General features: G+C 37.8%; 1 protein-coding gene across 1 annotated transcript in view; it reads left to right on the forward strand.

The window, feature by feature from the left end:
* Positions 1-16,274, forward strand: part of Maob (monoamine oxidase B) — a 54,017-nt gene that overhangs the window by 11,836 nt on the left and 25,907 nt on the right. The gene's annotated exons all lie outside the window — the stretch shown is intronic.

Genomic DNA, 16,274 nt, shown 5'->3' on the forward strand with positions numbered 1-16,274 from the left:
CATGCTTATTTGTACCAACCTTTGTAAAAAGCTGACATTTAGTAGTTTTATAATATCTACTATTTAAATGAATCACCCATGATATGCTCGTCTTGTGACTAGTGACTATCAGATTAGAAATCAGTTGCCTAAAGGGTCAGTGTAGTCCATGTTTTTTGGTTGGTTTGTTTGGGTTTTTTTGTTTTTCGAGACAAGGTTTCTCTATATAACCTTGGCTGTCCTGGAACTCACTCTGCAGACCAGGCTGGCCTCGAACTCAGAAATCTGCCTGCCTCTGCCTCTGCCTCCCAAGTGCTGGGATTAAAGGCATGCGCATTTATGACCTAGTCCAGATCTCCAAGTTTAGGTAAGTCATAGAAAGGGATTCAAGAAGGATATTATAGAGCTTAGGGCCTCTGTCCACTAAGTCTTCATGAGGTCAAGAGATGGTGGGATCTTTAAGGGATTATACCTCGTAAATTTATCACTGAGTTATAGGAAAGCTACTCTTTGAAGAGTTTAAAGTAGTTCTCACAGAAACTTGTGTCATTCCCTTCAGTACTGGCTGCTCTAAGAGAGCAAGACTGGGGCCAGAGAATTTGCTCAAATGTAATGCCAAGTCTACCTGATTTCCATTCCCAAGACAAACATGGTGGAGGGTGGGAGCCCACTCCTACAAATTGACCTCCACACACTTCATACGGTGGCATGTGTGTGTGCACACATACACACATTCATGTACACACACACACACACACACACACATACACACACAGTGTAATAATGGACCCAAACTAGCTCCTCCCTACACTCTTTGCCTTCCCTTCTCTCCCTGTGATTTCTCCCTGCTCACATGCACTCTTCCTTGATGCCATGGTCATTTCAGGGGTCTTGAAAGGTGGCTCAGCAGAGCTGAGGAAATGTCCGTACAATATTCCTGACTATTCAAAACTATAAGATAAACTAACCTTTTTTGCCTTCATAAAATACCTCAAAGGTGTCTTGTTATAGCAACAGAAAACACACATATACAATATTAAGCCATCACATTGCATACCCAACCCGGAAATTTAAAGCATATTAAAGCTACTAATTCTAATGAGAGTTCTGGCACTCTGTGCCACATGAAACAAACATAGGATATACATGTATCTTAGGTGGGATGTACTTATACCTTAGATAGGATATACATGGCTTATGTTCATGTTTCTATTACAAAGTATAAACATAAAATTGGAGGTTGGAGGAGGCACTGTTTTACATGTATCATTCTTCAACAGCAGGGAGATGATGAAACTATATACTTAAGAGAGACCTATGTGCAGTAGCTGTTTGGCTGCTGTAGAATGAATGCCTCTCGGATACTGAGTGACATTGATCCTTTGGATTAGAAAGGATGTATGTCCATCTAAAAACAACAGGTTGCCTTTAAGCTGCCTCTTCCTTCTGAGGTCAGAATAGTTATGCTGCTTCTATTTTAAGGATCTCATCTTTTTTCCTGATTAGTTCCAGGCCTTTCTCTCAGAGTCCTGTTGACAACTTGTCTATGTATCCTGGCTGGAGCTAAAGTTTCTTGACTATATAACTCTGGGAGAAAAACAAGTAAAAAAAAAATAAAGTTATTAGTAGAATGAATAAAATTTGATCTTTATCATGACCTAAAAGAGCCTAAATGTTATTCCCCTATCAACTTCCTGACTAGGCTCTGTTCCAGCCATTCTTGTTACTATGTTTTTAACAGGATTTTGCAGTGTGGTGAAGGCTGATTACAAACTCATTTTGCTTCGATCTAGAGGATGGGATTGAAGGCATGGACTAAAACTTGTGTTTAAATCACAGCTTTAATTTTTACTCTGTTGTTCTTTCATTTTTGACAAATTAATTAATTAATTTATTTATTTATTTTGGTTTTTTGAGACTGGGTTTCTCTACATAGTCCCAGAACTCACCATGCAAACCTCAAACTCATAGATATGCACCTGCCTCTGCTTCCTGAATGCTTGTATTAAAGACATGTACCACCACATCCATCTCAAGATTAATATTTATTTTAATTTTGTGCATGCATGGATGTATGCATGTGCATTTCTATGTGCATATGAGTATAAATGCTTATGGAAGGCAGAAAAGACTGTTAGATGCTGTCTTAGTTAGGGTTTCATTGCTGTGAAGAGACACCATGACCAAGGCAACTCTTATTTCATTGGGGCTGGCTTACAGTTTCAGAGGTTTAGTCCATTATCATCATGATGGGTAGTATGGAAGCATCCAGACAGATGTGCTGAAGGAGGAGCTGAGAGCAGAAAAACCAGAGAGAGCTGAAAACCAAACCTTGTTTCCATAGAAGATCAGTACGTGCTCTTTCTGATTCATTGCTGATCCAAATTCCTGGCCTCCATTTACTTATTTTTAACACAGAGTTCTACTAAATAGCCCAGGATGACATTTAATTTGATATGGAGCCTGTAGTGGTCCCAGATTTATAATCTCTTGTCTCATACTACTAAATGTTGAGATTAAAGGTGTACACCACCACACCCAGCTTCACTTTGCTCTTCTGTGTGCCAAATTTATTCCTATCTCCTGGATTTTGCACTTTGAAACCGAATAAAGGTGGCTGGCCAGTCTTGTTCCAAAGGAGAAGGAGATGGGGTTCCAATGTCCCATTCCATTTGAATCTGGGAGGATTCTTTTACTGCTTTGACCAGAAGAACTTGACAAAAGTGATACTATTCCAATTTGGGCACAGCCTTAGGAAAATGGCATGTTTCACTTCTCTCTAGAATATTCACTCTTAGAGCCCTGAGTTACATAGAACATGGGAAACGTCCAAAACATCTGAAATTACCAACTAGGGAGGCTACATATGGACACCCTAATTACCTATTCCAGTTGAATACAGCCTTTCAGCATTTCATATTATGATTAGAATCAGGACTGAAGGTATCCTATATGTCAAAGCTGACCCCAGATTCCAAGAGTCTAGCCTAACCATACCACTATCTGACAAGGCTTCACAAACAACAACCACCCAGCTGTGCCCAGTAAACCCACATAAAAACTGTGAGCCATAATTAAATCGAACTTTTAAAGCCAGTTAATTGTGGGGCTATTTCTCTATGCAGCAATGGATAACCTAAACATACTTGCTACTTCCTCCACTTGGAAAAGCATTCCCTAGTCATCCTAAGGAGTACTCTCCTCTACCCTAGTTGGTATTTTGTATCTTCAAGTCATCATGCATATATATGTGTGTGTGTGTGTGTGTGTGTGTGTACATATACATATATGTGTGTATGGAATATATATATATATATATATATATATATATATTACCCCACAGCTTCAGATATTGAAGGCTTGGTTCTCAGTTGATAATACTATTTTTTAGGCAGTGAAAAATTTAGGAAATGGAGTCTAGCTGAAAGAAGTAATTCTCTAGAGGTGTACCCTAGAAAGATAAACTTTGTCCCCAGATCCACACACACATACACTGTGCACACCTTTCTGTTTTCTGGACAACATGGGATGAACAGCTTTCTTTTGCAATTATGCTCCACCTCACTACAGGCCCAGAATCAGTGGAGCCAGCCAGCCATGCACTAAAAACTGCAACACTGTGAGTCAAACCATCTTTCCATCTTAAAACAGTTTCTTGTATTTTTCACAATGACAAAAGGTGATTAACATGCTGTCTCTGCGTTATTGTTTTGTCATTAGATGACATTTTTTAAAGCTTGATACAGAGCCCTGGAGATTTAGTTCAAGTACTACTAAATAGCATTTGCTGCTCTTACAGAGGACTTAGATTCTCTCAGTTCAAAACGACCTGTGTTTCTGGTTTCACGGGATAGATCGCCCTCTTCTGGCTTCTGTGGTTACTGCATTCATGTGATGCACATACACATAAATGAAAGTAGATAAATTAAAAACAAAAAGCTTGAAGTTATATTATATACATATTTGTGTTTCACCTTCTCTCTCCTGGCACAAGTTCCAGTATATATAGTGTGTGTATACATATATACTTTATTATATGTATAATTATTAATATAAACAATATATATCACATTGTCAAATTGATGACCTCTTCTTTAATTATTGTTGTTATATGAGTTACATGTATGTATGCACATGTGTATCCATAAATAGAACCTGCTGATTGAATTTAGTGTTCTTCCCATGTAACTATGCTTATCGCTGATTACTTGGACTTGGATAAGTTATCATCCTTGGAGAAACTGATTTTTCCCTCTTTTAGCAGCCATTAACTGTAGCTGTTCATCTAAGAATGAAGCTTTCTGAGTTTTTCCTCCATATATTTTGAGATGTCAACTAATATTGTCATTATTGTGTACTGTGTTTAGGTGACAGTTGCATCAGAACAAAATTCTTAGTAAGCTTTAAGTAATTGCTTCTTGCACAAATAACAGAAAAAAATCTCTTTCTCTCTCTCTCTCTCTCTCTCTCTCTCTGTCTCTCTCTCTGTCTCTCTCTGTCTCTCTGTCTCTCTCTGTCTCTCTGTCTCTCTCTCTGTGTGTGTGTGTGTGTGTGAATCTGTTCCTTTCAGAGCACTATCAGGCAGATCTCTTTAGTGACAACTACAATATTCAAGTCACACAAAAAATCTAGTTCTACAGGGAAATAAATACCCATCTAATATGATGTCAAGAAACTAGAAAGGTTCTTCAGCTTAGCATTATAGTACAGTTCCTATCCAAATCTCACAGGTGAATGCTATCTTGTATGTTTTAGTTACAAATAGATTGCAAATACACAGGTAAACAAAACATATCAAACTGCCCTGTCCTCCTGGAACTTTCATGTTAACTGAGAAAGGAGTACAATTAACTAATAAAAATATAAACATTTATTAGATAGCACTAAAGAATAATGATATGATTGTTAATATGCCTAGTGTGTTCAAGACTCTGGATTGTAATTCTAGCACTTCTAAAAGAAAAAAGTTATGTCTAATAAAAATGGTATAAATTATAAACATTCTTAATGTAGATGTACCCAAAACTCACATGCTTGTCTGGAGTTTTTTTAAAGTTGTCTCTTAGTTTGATACCTCTTAACTCTAATGAGCCTTTGAATGGATTTTCCAAGTGTATTTTTTGAGTTAAAATTCAGTTATGCATCAAGTTACTGAATTATGCAAAAGACTTTTGCATTTATATTTGCTATTTTCCCATGGCAAGAATTAATAATTTCTAATGAGGATTTGAATTTTTCAACCAGGTCTTCTAAATGCCCATAAACATCTATAAAACAATACTGTATCAAAACAACTGTCATGAACAAATTATGTGTGTATGTATATGTGAGTGGGGGGGTTATATATGAATTATAAGGCAACAGAGACTGGAGAATGTGGGGAGGTGTGAGAGGAATGTGAAGAAGTCAGAGAGGACCTTGCCAAGTTGTTAACATTTCAAACAAACCTCAAGAAGGTGGCAAGAGAACAAAAAGTGGTTGTTAGGACAAAAATGTTCCAGCCAGTGTGGATGAATGACAAAATTGAAGCCTGGATTATGGCATGTGACAAATCTTTGTGAGCAATAAGAAGCCTGTGTCCTCAGAGAATAGAAATCAAGAAAGAGTAAGGAGAGAAACAATTGTTTGCTTTTAAGACCACTCTCAAGCAAAACAAGACAGAGGAAAACAAAAAAGCAAGCTGTCATCTGTAGGGTTTTCATGGTATAAATATTTCATTGCCAATGTCAAACGTCTCATCTTTGACAAAGCACAATTGTTTCTTAGGAGCATGCACAGGTTCTCACGCTTTGATATGGGGCCAGAGTCATGAGAGCTGGATAATGGAGAGCCCAGTCAGTTGGTGTGAAAACACTAATCATTTGAAATAAGGAATTTGAACATGTAAGGATACCAGCACCCACAGAGAGTTCTGCTACTAATCCCCCATAGTTACTCACGATAAATGTAAATGTAAATACCAACTGACTTGATAGTGACTGTTTCTTTGAAACAGTGCTGTTTTAAAAGCATGAGTGTCAATCAAAAGTGCTTCTTTAGTGAGTAATTTTTAATATTCCTGAAAATAATTTTTCATATAAGCAGATATCTCATAGACATCCATTTTATCTTGGTCCAGAGTTTCCCTCCATGAGACATAGTATCATTTCTAGGTTTTTTCAGCATAATTTCTCTAATAATACTCAGCATGACCTTTTAATCATGACCCGTCCTGTGTCTTTCTTATTGTCTCAACAAGTGAATGTCTCTTAAAGCAACACAATTTCCAGACTATCAAATTTATGTTCATAGAAGCAAAGCTTCTATGAGAGCCAATCAGATATTTCTTTCTGTGACACATGCATCCTTGACATATAGATATTGTTTTCAGGCATTAAGCTTCCTAGCGGGAATCTTCTGACTCATCAAGGTGAATTTTGGTTTGTGCCTCTAAAAGAAGATCACATTTCTCCTTAACATTTCTCTCTCTGTTTGTTTGTCTCTCTGTTTCTCTGTGTCCATGTTTCTGCCCGTCTTTCTGTTTCCCCTTTCTCTGTATGTGTCTGTGTTTTCTGACCCCCTTGACATTGTCAACATCATTAATTATCACCAATGAACTTCTGAGTCATCTTGTCATGTTATTTGTGCTTTTGTGACTTTATGTTACCATCTAAAAAGATGCAATACTATTAGCTTTTTTAAAAAGAATACAGTTTAAGAGAACTATTAGGTTTTGAAAAGAATACAGTTTAATTGAGTAATACTGTCACCAGCAAAACTACTGAGGTATCCTGAAGATTTTATGATCATCTTAATAGGAAGGATAGTTCTTTGGGTTTTCTGTGAAATGCTCTCTCTCTCTCTCTCTCTCTCTCTCTCTCTCTCTCTCTCTGTGTGTGTGTGTGTGTGTGTGTGTGTGTGTGTGTGTGTGTGTGTGGTTTTTCAAGTCAGGTTTTTTGATATTATGATTGTGCAGCCTTTAATTTGAGCCAAGATTTCACCTATACAGTCCAGTGTTGCTAATTATCTGTCTCTATATTTTGAAAAGCACATTGTCAAGGGCTAGAACACTCATGTTGTTTAATGCATTGAGGATACTTTTTAAATTACATGGTCTAAACAAAGGTATGATATTCATTGAAATATATTAGATGCCTATGCCATTTGATCAAATAGTATTCTGCAAATGGAAAGAGTGAAAAGTCAGCACAGAAAAGTGGTTTGTAGCTGTGAGCATTATTCTGCTTTGGAAACAGCCTCTTGGCATTAGCAGTCTGTCCTGGTGGTTTGCTACGTGATAGGGTTTGAAGTGGCCGATTCAAGCATCAAAAGGATTCAGGGTATCCTTGGGAACACAATCCTATTCTTTGAAGTCAACAATCTAATTTGGGAGACTTCTTCCTGTGGAACTCAGACTTGCCTTCATCAGCAGGTGCACTCAAAACATATAGGAAAGGAAAAGAAGACAAATGATAAGTTCTTTTGAGTTACAATTTTCAGCTTTCTACTTTAAACATTTACTCTTTCAGGAGAAAATAGATTTGGGAGTTGATAGTGAACGGCATATCCAAGAACTCCCACATGCTAGGCAAGTGCTTTTCCTTTGAAGCATACTCCCAGCCCTGAGAAATTAACCTCGTTCACAAAGCAATCATGCAGCTGCTGCCTTAGATGCTGAAGAATTCCTCTTCTTCAGAATTACTACTTAACAAATCATTCATCTTTCACCCACCCATCCCCATGCTTATCAATAATCAATTGAATCTATTGTACTCTTGTGGCAGCACTATGGGAAGATACAGATTATTGGTTCCTTTCCTTAAGTGGCTGGAGACAGAAAACAGGCAACACAATATCCAGACAATAATATCAAAATTGCCTGGGCAAAGATGGTAGGGACTCCAAATGAGTATTCTGCAGAAACAAGATGAGTTGTGGATGCCTCATCACAAAACTGAATCTTACGATCTGGGCCTGGCAAGTTGTTTGCACCTCCCACTGGAGATTAAAAGGTAGAGTATTGGCCAAAAGGTGCTATGAAGATGCCCCACTAAGATCAGGCAAGATGCCTGACCAGACAAAGAGTCAGCCACTTTTTTTTTCAACAACCACCTTCTTCTGGCCACCTTGAAAATTGGGTTTAAGAGTTTGGGTTTGTTCCAGAGAGCAAGGGAACCTTTCTGCTGGAGAAAAAAAGGAGAGTAGGGCTGGCTTCTATTCATGCCTTGAATATCATACTATCCATTCTTTGATCTCAGGATACCTGCTTTGAGGCTCTGCCTGACTGGAGTGCTCTTCTTCACGATAGCCATTTCATTCCCCATTTCAACACTCATGTGTTACGTCCTCAGTAACATCTTCTCTGAACAATTTATTTAAAGTTGCAACCAACCCCAAGCTGCCAGCGCTTCCTGTTTATCGTCCCTACTCTCTGTCTGGTTAGCCTTGTTCCCTCTCCAATCCATTACATGCTTTTATTTCTTTTATTACACACATTTATTTGTTAAATTTATTAAATTACATACATTTATTTCTTTTACACCTACTAAAACATATACTTGAGAGGAGATTTTTGTCTTCTATATATCCACTTGCTTAGACCACTGCCAGGTACATGAGGAAGGGCTTGTTGAATGAATAAAGAAGTTGGTGTGACAACCATTTGCAGATGAGAAGGACTGGACTTTGGCTGGAAAAGGAAAAACAACTGCAGAAATGATCTGGCCAGTCATTCAACCGATCATTAGCTCCTGCCTGGCTTGTAAGACCATGAAGTGATTTCTGGAATCGATGCTTACTGGATTCAGTGCCTCCAGAGAATTTCTGTAAGTCAGCTGAGATGTTGCTCATAGAACCAACACCTGAACTCTATTACTATTATAGGAAATTTGTTGTATTTTAACCATGCACCAGGGAAAGTTACTGACACAGAAAAAGAAGAACTCACAAATCATAGGATAAATTCTGATCCTACCACATGGAAATCATACAACCATGGACACGTTACCAAGCCCATCCTCAGAACTGATCTTCAAATGGAGCATTCTAGTTGCGTGCTCCCTGCCTTGTTGTGAAGACTAAACTACATAGTTTAATCAAAACTATTAGCTCATATCTGGCATGTCGTGCTAAATAATTAAGAGGTTGGTAAATTCTTGATCAGGGGCATTGGCCTTTGAATATGCGAATTAAAATCTTGCTGTCACTTTGTTATGAGAAGTTCAACCAAGAATTTTTTCATCTCTCTGGCTCAGTTTATCTCAAAAGAGCAGTCTTGTGCCTGTGTCCTGGAGTCATTATGAAGTACACAAAACATGGGTAAAGTACAACCAAGAGGCCAGTGCAGAGGAAGCTCTGTGGTAGCTGTTGTCATGGTTATTACTATAATTTCTATGATGCCTGGCCTGCGTTTTACAACTCCATCTTCCCCATCTCTCCATAAATGAACAGTATCAGGCCTTTCATAAGCTGAGATGATGCCGTCAGATTTCAAATCCACATCTGCTTCCCTGTGTTGATGTTCTCAAAAGAGAATCTCAATGCCCATTTGAGTGTATATAATTATGAATGAGGGCCACAAAGCCAGCATGCCAACAGAGAAAGAAAAACATTTGTCTACGTACAGCTTGCAGGTCTTCGTCTCTTTTACTCTGCAGGAAAGATTAAATTTGTTTTCTCTCAACCTAACATTATAGATCAAAAGTAAAGGAAGCTTGGTTCTGCAAATGCACATATGATCTAAGTATAACCTAATTGATATATCAATATATATATATATATATATATATGAAATAAGCTACCTAGGCTCCCTTGGTGAGGAAGGCAAGGTTCCCATGTATATTTGAAGTGACATACTAAGCGAAAAAAGGTCATCCTTCAGGATCTTGATCTAAGGAGAATGGGGCCACCTATTCCTGCTGGCAGTGACTGTCATCAGCATCAAGAACAAGAAGACCATAGAAAGCTGATAGAAATTTGAGGCCTTTTGGTTAACCTTAAAAAATTGTATAAAAGCAAAAAGGAGAAGGGGGCATGCGATAGGGGTTTTCTAAGGAGGGGAAATGGGGAAAGGGGATGGCATCTGAAATGTAAATAAAATATCCAATAAAAAATAAATTTAAAAAAACAGATAGCTGCAATCTTAAATCTTAGTTTCATACTTAAGTTAATAAATTATTACAGTCTCTTGCCGTTTCAATTTGTGTATTATACAACTGCGAATCTATTTTGCACGACCTACTCAGAAATGGCAACTGTGTTCAAAGCATTCCAAATTTCAATTCATGGAACCTGTGTTGTAGCGATTCACAAAAAACTTAGCACATTCAAAGTTTCGTGTTTGAATATTAGACAGTGTGTTGCTTGGGAGGTGGCAGAGGCCAGCAGCTCATTCTTTTACAGGAAGGATCCAATCAAAAGTTTTTATTTGTGGTTGAAGAAATAAAAGATTTTCTTTAGTTGGAATGGAAAATTTCTATTTGGGGTTTGGCTAGTAGTTTCAGATTGGAATAATTTCAATGTAAGGTGTCAAAGTAACCCCCTTTGAATGTCTTGGTCTGATTTGAATAACAACTTGGAAGGCTTACTTTAATATGTTAATGATTTTCAGTTATACTTTTGAGCCAATTTTTCTCCAGCTATCTCGTTATACACAAAATACTATGGAAAAGTATTTCAAGCCTTTTAGTGTGACTATCCTATAGAACCCACATAGTAGTATTCTGCTAATAACACACCAATGTTCATTTATTGAAGTATTAAAATTTGTTTTCTCAAAAAAAAAAGGAGAAATTTGAGGCCTTCACCTCCAGAACAAAGGTAAGAGGGGGGAAAAAGGACTTGTAGGGCTTTGACACTGACACTACTGATGGTGTGTCAACAGGAAAGCCTGCTTTGCTTAAGTAAAGGCTCCAGAAGACTGGTTCAGACAGCTTTTTCCACCTGGCAAATCTTTACAGGCTCCAAAATGAGGCCAATAAAGATCCAATTGTTTCTTTGCTTTCATCAAGTTTACCATAAAATTGGATCTAATTCTTCAGTCTTTCAGAATTTACCCAAAGAAGAATACTTTTAAAAAATTGTACAGGGCTACAATTTTATGAGTAAGATGAGGTCACTGACAGTTTATCATGCTCATAAACCCTCCACCACAGCCATTTAGTTTGTGCATGTACTTTGGGCTGTGTATAACCTTTAGTCCTTCCTGCCACACACGTGGGAGATTCTGATTCTAAAATTGAAGGAACGAGTGTTTGCTGTGGCTCCATGGAACAAATACTTACCTAGTGTGCTTGAAGGTGGCAGTTCCAACCCCAGCTGCACTACATGCATACATAAACACACACACACACACACACACACACACACACACACACACACACACACTACAGTAATATGAATGGAAGCTGGAGAGATCCCTCAGCAATTAAGAGCACTTGCTTTTCCTGCAGAGGGCACCCACCTGATGTTCACAATTGTCTGTAAATCCACTTGCATGGGATCTGATGTCTTGTTCTGGCTTTTGTGGACAGCAGGCGTGCACCTAGTATACATACATATATGCAGGACAACATTTATATGCATAAAACAAAAATAAATCTTTTAAAAGGGAAGAGAACTGAAACTGACAAATATTGCCCCATTTGTTTTTAATTATAGAACTATCACATTCCAGACACACTTTGAATCTGCTCTGTTAACCTCTTAAAAGCCATCATATATCTCTCTTCTCATGAGGTTCTCTTCCAACCTCTCTCACAATTTTATGTTTTAAAAACTATTGAGAATCTTGGATGGCTTTTGGTTTTGTGGCTCTATAATTGCTATATTAGAAATTGAGACAGAGAATTTTTGTTTACTTATTAATCCACTTAAAGTCACTACAATAACTCTGTTTCAAACATGGTACCCTACTAGAAGCTTCTTCTTTACCAAGTGGCAGTTACAGTGCTGGAATGTACTGTGTATGAACACTACTAGGGTAGAAAAGTAATCTTTAATTATCACCCAGCTACAAACCCTGAGACTTATAAGAACAACCTGCATGCAAGATAGATATACTGGTGCAATAGTGAGGCAAACAGGGGGGTAACACGATACTTTCTAGAATTATAGATAAGGTCCATTCCATGAGAAGATGCAACCCATACGAGATGCTATTAAAGTGGCCAATAACCTGAGACTACATAGGTCATGGGCCTTAGGGGAAAACCTACTGCTAATTATTCTGCTGGAGGAAAGGAGCCAAAAAAATGACTCTTAATGGCATATTGCTATATACATATATCAGTGCCTCACTCAACCCTCAGAAGCTTCTTTAAGAAGATTGTAATGAGCACAGATCCAGAACCAGACAGTGTGATGAGAGTGAGAAACTTTGTAGCACTCAAGCCCTAAATGGGATGGCTTTTAATCAAACCCCTCTCTTCAAGGCTCAGGGATCTATGCAGAAGAGTATGAAGAGAAATTGTAACATCTGGGGGTGATGGATAATTCAAAGGAAACAGGCTCTTCTAGATATAACAGACTGATGCACATGCACGTATGTATTCATAGAAACAGTGGTAACACACATAAGACCTGCGAAGATTGAAGCTGGATAGATCCCAGCACTGAGCAAAGAGAGTGGGCACAGGATCCCACCAGTAACCAAGAAGCTAGTTCCAATTAGCATCTGCTTGCAAAGGAAAAAAAAAATCTGTTTTCTACAATGGAGTGCCACTGTCAATACCAACCATACTCCGAGGCCAGGCCCCAAATCTATGTGTTTTTAAGTAGGTTTAATTAGGTATTTTTATCTTTTTTGTCTGTTGGTTAGGTTTTCAGTTTTTGGTTTGAGGGGTTTATTGAGAGAGAGACAAACAGACAGACATAGAGACAGACACAGAGAGAGAATGAAGTTGGTAGTTAAGGATATTGGGAGTGTATAGAAGGAATTGGGAGATGGGATATAATATTCTCAAACTATACTGTATGAGAATATCAATAAAATGTTTTTAAATGAAAAAATATGAGTGAATGGCATTTATTTACACTTTTTACATAGCTTGTTCACACTCAGCTCCATAGACAATAGCCCGATAGTAGCTATGATAGTTCATATCTGTATCAGCATTTGATTCATTGAAACATGTTGTTTGGAATGAAATGTATAAAGAAAATTTTCCCTCATATAGACGTATTGTTGGAAAATGGAGACACCCAATCTACTGTGTCCATTTCAGGAATCCAGAGCGATCGTTCAACCCCAGTTGACAATGGTTGGTCTTCATACATCATGAGACATCATCTAATTATCACAAATGTATGATTGACAGGGTTTAATAAGTGATACAGAACATGTTTAGAATATAAAATTGGCGGAGAACAAGCAAAAGAGCAATTGGTTAAATTCCTGTACTTCAACCACCAAATGTAGAAATAAAAATGGATGAAGGGTCTTTTTTAAAGATTTATCTATTTTATGTATGTGAGTACACTGTCACTTTCTTAGATACGACAGAAGAGGGCATCAGATCCCATTACAGATGGTTGTGAGCCACATATGGTTGCTGGGAATTGAACTCAGGACCTTTGGAAGATCAGTCAGTGCTCTTAACCACTGAGCCATCTCTCCAGCCCATAAATGGATGAAAGAAAAAGGTTGAGGTATTGATAACCAGGATGGATTTTTTGCTTGATAGAAATTATGTTTACTTTGTTTTAGCTTTACATTCTGTAGTTCTAGGAATCAAACCTAGTATATGTTAGGAAACTGTTCTCCTGCAGAGGTATACTCTGTGCCATAAATTTTTGGTCTTCATAATTTTCTTTGTCATTTAGAATTTTTACAATGGTGTATTGTGATGTGTGTGTGTGTGTGTGTGCATGTGTGTGTGAGAGAGTATTTTAGGTGTATATGATATTTAAATAAAAGATAGCTAATAATCTTTTCTATTCAGCCCTGCCTACCTTCTCATAATTCCCCACCTTCCCCGAAGTGTCCTTGGAAGATCTTAGAGTTTCCTTAATGGATTTGTACCATCTATTTTCCCGTAAGTCCACTTCACTGTTCTCTCTGGGGAACCAGGAGGACAATGTAACTTTCTCCCAAACACCCTAATCCCTCTGGTGTCATAGTGCTCTATGTCATAGTGCTTACTTTGGGAAATTTATTTAACTTTGATCATGGTGCTTTTGATATTATATATATATATATGCTAATTGTTATTTCCTGACAAATGACAGAGTCCTTATCCTTTATTCTTAAGTGCACATGTAAATTGGTATGCATGAGAACACACATGTACACACATACACACTTTCAACCTACATAGCTATTATAAATTAAATTGAAAGTCTAGTAGTTTTTATGTATGACTTGTAATATTTCAAAGTAGTCATTTAAACTTATCTGTGCTTTATTTTCTTAACCTATGATAGAAAAATTACTGTGCTGCATCACGGGGCTATTTTGAGGACAAAACAAAAATGCTATATGGAATTAGACTTTGTAACTTGGCACTTTATGAGCTGGGGGCTGATTCTGATGTCTTTTCATGATTTCTTCAGAGGGACTGGCTGCCTTGGATAGAGTTCAAAAGAGTAACAATTGCAGGACTGTTTATACCATAGCCAAATCTGAAGTCCAAACCTCTTGCCGGGCCTTTGGTTGTGTGATTTTATAAACTTCCATTTCCTCCCTCTCCTACTTATTCCCTGAAGCTTAAAGCTTTGAGATTTTTTTTAAATGAGTCCAACAATAGCTCTTTCCTGTGTTTATCAGAAACTTTCCCTCAACTAATAAAAGCATATTTGCTTTTATGAATCTGGATAAGCTAAATCATTATCTGTTTAAGATGTAAGACACTGAGGATTATGAGTAAATTCATGTATAAGAAAGTCATGTGTATTCTTCGACATGATGTTCTCGGTATATTGTTTGGTTACCAATTTGCTTGCACAGACTGTTACTTCTCTTTAGAATTTCTTAATACAACCTCTTTATAAGAATATGATTAGATTAGGATTGCTTTGGCACTTGGCCTTTGCCACCATCACCTTGCAGAAATCTTGTGGTTTGGGGAGCCCTGTACCTTATCTTGGGTTATATTTCACCTGAACCTCTGAGCTGCAGTGTGGCAAAACAGAGTTTCGTAATGGACTTGCCAGCACCCTCTGTTCACTTCCACATGACATATTCTGTGCAAAAGTATTCTTTGACAAAGGGTTTCAGAGAAGCACGCATCTCAAAAGGCTTCCTGCTTAGAAAATGAATGTAGGAGGAGCAGGCTGCCACCATTGAGTGAAGTCTGAACTGCAGGTCATGGTTTGTCAGTTAACTCTGCTCTGTCCTAAAACCTGTCTTTCCCCCTTTTCCAGGTCAAGCTAAAGTGTCAGACTTGGGGGGTCTCCTTTTCTGAAGCAATTATCTTGTGCTCCCTATAACTTGAGATAAAGGATTAGATCTTGGAAAGGAGGGAATTCTAACAGGACTGCTCTGAATTTGAATCCTGTCCCTTTTCCAAATGGCTGGCCTACCCTGTAAGCTTTGTCCAGGTCAATATTGAGCTACCCTCTCTTTATCTGACTCTCCTTGAGAACTCATTCCTCCTCCTGACTCTTATGACCTATGGAGAAAAAAAAGACCAACATGGTCACAAGAATTAGCCTAAAACCTCTTCTAATTTTGCTTCTCAGTTGCCCTGACTATAAAATCAATACAAGATGAATCATTGCTCAATGACTCATAGCTACTGGGAAGCTTATTCTGATTCAATTGAAAGACGTCATATTGCCTAACATCTGACAGAAGTTTGTAAATAGACCTGAAAAACGATTTGATATGTATCATTTAACTGCCATCAGCAAGTTAAGCCTCCCAGGTGTGAGCTGTATGTTGACTTATTGTCAGTATTTTATGGGGCTGTGTTCCTATTCTCTATGTCAATAAGTTGCCCTTTCTAGTGGGGAAACCTAGATAATGTCAGAATGCTTTTGAGGGAGACCAGGGGCTCTTTATTTATCCTCTTTAATTTCCCTGACCTCTGAAAACTCCTGTGTATCTCTAGACTTCTGACTCCCTGGAAAAGCTTGACGGGTCTTGTTTTGTGACCCTTCTTTCACATACTTACACATGTGGTTTCTCAATCCTTCCAACTCTCTGTATATACAATGGCTTCTGATTCTAAAATGTTTACAAGTACTGTTGACAACAGAGATACCTTTTGGTTATTCTGTTCTGTACTGGCATTTAGATTTTATACGGTAAGGGTCCTAATTTCAGGAGACAAAACACTTTACTCTGTTTAGCTTGTCACCAAACTTATTTGTATGAA

This window comes from Arvicanthis niloticus, chromosome X, assembly GCF_011762505.2.
Source record: "Arvicanthis niloticus isolate mArvNil1 chromosome X, mArvNil1.pat.X, whole genome shotgun sequence".
In the NCBI taxonomy this organism is placed as follows: Eukaryota; Metazoa; Chordata; class Mammalia; order Rodentia; family Muridae; genus Arvicanthis; species Arvicanthis niloticus.